At 41.8% G+C, this 3553-nt stretch overlaps 1 long non-coding RNA gene across 1 annotated transcript; it reads left to right on the top strand.

Annotated features, from left to right (window-relative positions):
• Positions 1-706: 706 nt before the first annotated feature.
• LOC112486871 (uncharacterized) lies at positions 707-2157 on the top strand. Its single transcript, XR_003049429.1, has 3 exons — positions 707-880; positions 1389-1513; positions 1748-2157. It is a non-coding gene; the product is annotated as an uncharacterized LOC112486871 (long non-coding RNA).
• The last annotated feature ends 1396 nt before the right edge of the window (positions 2158-3553 follow it).

Below are 3553 nucleotides of genomic sequence, written 5' to 3'. Positions count from 1 at the left end.
GGGACCGAGGGGGGGGGGCGTTGGTGTCCGACCTGTATTTACTGCACATGTGTCGGCGTCTGTACTTCAAGTGTCTGTGTATCCGGTTCTGTCTGAGAATATTTATGAACTCATGTAAACTAAATGTTTTATTTTTTTCTAGCCGATGGAAACTAAATGTTATTTAAGGTCAAATATTTAGTTAAATTTGTTTGTTTTTTTTTAAAGGCAGAAACTTCTTCAACTTACTTCAGATGAGTCAATTTGCCGACTTTGAAATTTTCATTCGAGATTTTTAAAGGCAGAAAATGGGAGACTTAGAAACAATTCCTTGTTTTTAGGAAAAGCAAAACTTTTTGTTTTGTTCTGTGATTACTGATTTATTTCAAACTTCTTGACTTTTTTTTTTATCCCTTATGAATCTACATTTTGCCTGATTTTTAGACATTGTGTTTTAATATAATTGTAACTATTTTTGGGTTAAACTTTGACCTGTTTTATCAGCTGTGATGATTACAGGGAGGTGGTGGCGAGGTGGTGCAGTGGTAGCGTTCACTGTTAGACAGGACGTCTTGATGTTTTTGTTTAAACTTTAAACTCTTTGTTTAATTTAAACTCCACTGAACTGATGCTGTAATTATTCTTGATTCATTTTTAGTTTTTTTCTGTGGGCGGGGCTAATTCCTGACCCTTCCAACCCCACACATGACCCCACAGGTGTGTGTGCGTTAGCATCATTTCCACACAGTGACGACAGCAGCGGCGGCGCTGCCTCCGTCCACTCCTCCACCTGTCTGTGGTCCTGTCAACAGACACCTGTCAGTTTGTGTGGACGTGGTGGATTTAACACCTCTGCTGATTGACACCCCAGGCCTCCCAGCAGGGGGGGCACTGTGTGCAGGTACGATAGCCTGACAGCGGCGGAGTCCACTGTGTGCTAACGCTAACGCTAAAGCTAAAGCTGCTGCTGCTGCTGAGGCACTTTGGATAGAATGCTGTGATATCTGACGTCCTCACCATCAAAGACCAACATCAATGACCAACATCAATGACCAACATCAATGACCAACAAAATTAATTCAAATGAGAAGGGAGTCAAGGATTAAAGCAATGGACAGCTAAAGGTTAGCCAAAATATAGCAAAGATTAGCTAAAAAAAAGACAAAAAAAAAGCTTGAATTCATTATTCAAATATTTTGTTAATGAAGTGAAAATTAATGAGTAAAAAAAAAATTCTTTTTTTTTCTTCCATCATCACAGGCCACATGAGAAGGGCCTCAGACTGGGCCCTGAGCCAGACTTTGAATGTCCTAGATTCAGACAAAAACATCAGCCAACATTTACGACGTATATAAACGTCTTACGGGTTGATTTTTTTTTTTTTTTTTTAAATTTCCTGGTACCATAAGACGCAGCTGGTAATTCACTCCACGTCACACCTGGTTCACGAGGACGACAGGAAGTGGACGTCATGGTCCACTCACCGTTGACTACGGTGTGTGTCACTCAACCAGGAAGTCTACTCAGGAAGACGGTGAGTCAAGAAGTTCGAAGACAGAGGTCTGATTCTGATGATAAAAAAAACAGCTCTCTGCGGCGCCCCCTACAGTCCCATCACGTGTGGCCTCGGTGTGTGTCACTGACTGACAGCTCATTGTTGAGCCGATGTTCCAGGAAGCGTAGACTTCCCTCGCTCTGAGGCTTTCACCACAAGGTGTGTGTGTGTTGATTTTTTTTTTACATTTTTCTTTTTTCTGTGTTTGTAAAGGCCACATTCCCAGAGTTTGGCTGCTGCTCCTGTTATTCTTCCTGTGCTGTTTGCCCCACTCGCAGCTGGAGGGACCGGACGACCGATCTGGAAAAGTACTTTACGAACATGTGACTGGTGATTACAGGGCGGCAGCGCGGGGTCGTACGCGGACCAATGACAGCGTCGTCTCAGAGAGAGAGAGAGGGAAATACAGCAGCCCTGACTCACCCACAGCCCCCCCTGCTGACTCCCTGTCAGCGCTCTTCCTGTGGAGGACCTGAAGAGGAAGCTCCACCAGGTCACCTGAAGGGGTCACTGTTCCCAACAACTTTCCATTTCTGCCTTTATTTGTTGGACTCACGTCACAAACGGCCGTGTAAACAAACAGTCCAGAAAGAATTCACTCACTTTTGATTTTTTTCCCTTTCATTGTTTCAACATTAAAATGATTTAAACTGTTATATAATAGAATAGAAGATCCTGACCAATCAGAGACTTCATCTAATCTAAATATAAGAAAAGAAATATCTGAGAAGGAGCCAATACAAAGAGGCTGAAGAGCCACATGTGGGCCTGGAGCCACAGGTTGAAGACCTCGGTTTTAGATCATTATTTTAGTTATATAAAATGAACAACTTACGCTAAATATTTTAGCTACTATTTTTTTTTTTTGTTTAGCTTTGCTGATGAAATATATTTTACAATGTTGTTTTTTGGTTATTTGCTTTTTAACATAAAAGTTATTTTATTATTTTATTTTTTATAATACATGTGCATAATGACAACTCATTTACCAGCTGGTCATGTTGCACTGTACCTGTAATGATATTTGACTGGTGATGACAGGGCGGCAGCGCGGGGTCGTACGCGGACCAATGACAGCGCCGTCTCAGAGAGAGAGAGAGAGAGAGGGAAATACAGCAGCCCTGACTCACCCACAGCCCCCCCTGCTGACTCCCTGTCAGCGCCCTTCCTGTGGAGGACCTGAAGAGGAAGCTCCACCAGGTCACCTGAAGGGGTCACTGTTCCCAACAACTTTCCATTTCTGCCTTTATTTGTTGGACTCACGTCACAAACGGCCGTGTAAACAAACAGTCCAGAAAGAATTCACTCACTTTTGATTTTTTTCCCTTTCATTGTTTCAACATTAAAATGGTTTAAACTGTTATATAATATTATAGAAGATCCTGACCAATCAGAGACTTCGTCTAATCTAAATATAAGAAAAGAAATATCTGATAAAGAGCCAATACAAACAGGCTGAAGAGCCACATGTGGGCCTGGAGCCACAGGTTGAAGACCTCGGTTTTAGATCATTATTTTAATTATATAAAATGAACTACTTACGCTAAATATTTTAGCTACTATTTTTTTTTTTTGTTTAGCTTTGCTGATGAAATATATTTTACAATGTTGTTTTTTGGTTATTTGCTTTTTAACATAAAAGTTATTTTATTATTTTATTTTTTATAATACATGTGCATAATGACAACTCATTTACCAGCTGGTCATGTTGCACTGTACCTGTAATGATATTTTGAGCAGACACACACAGAGATAAAGCCCTTTCTTCTTTTATTCCAAATTGTGTTACTCTTAATTAGCCCCCCCCCCCCCCCACTCTGACCTGGTCTGCGACCGGAGACACAGTCAGATATTCTAACATCAAATTCCTCTCTTCATTACTTCCTCTCGGCCTCCGTGACTTTCCCAGCCAGAGGTTGGTGCGGTGGAGCAGCGGGCCGACACTGCGCCCAGCCTCCCATTGTATGGGAGCGTTTACTCAGCATGTGAGAGCAAGGACAGTCAGGCTGCCAGAATACA

Source organism: Cynoglossus semilaevis, chromosome 3 (genome assembly GCF_000523025.1).
Source record: "Cynoglossus semilaevis isolate Cse_v1.0 chromosome 3, Cse_v1.0, whole genome shotgun sequence".
Lineage (NCBI taxonomy): Eukaryota > Metazoa > Chordata > Actinopteri > Pleuronectiformes > Cynoglossidae > Cynoglossus > Cynoglossus semilaevis.
Note: the sequence above shows the minus strand (reverse complement) of the source record. Positions and strands in the feature narration are given on the sequence as shown.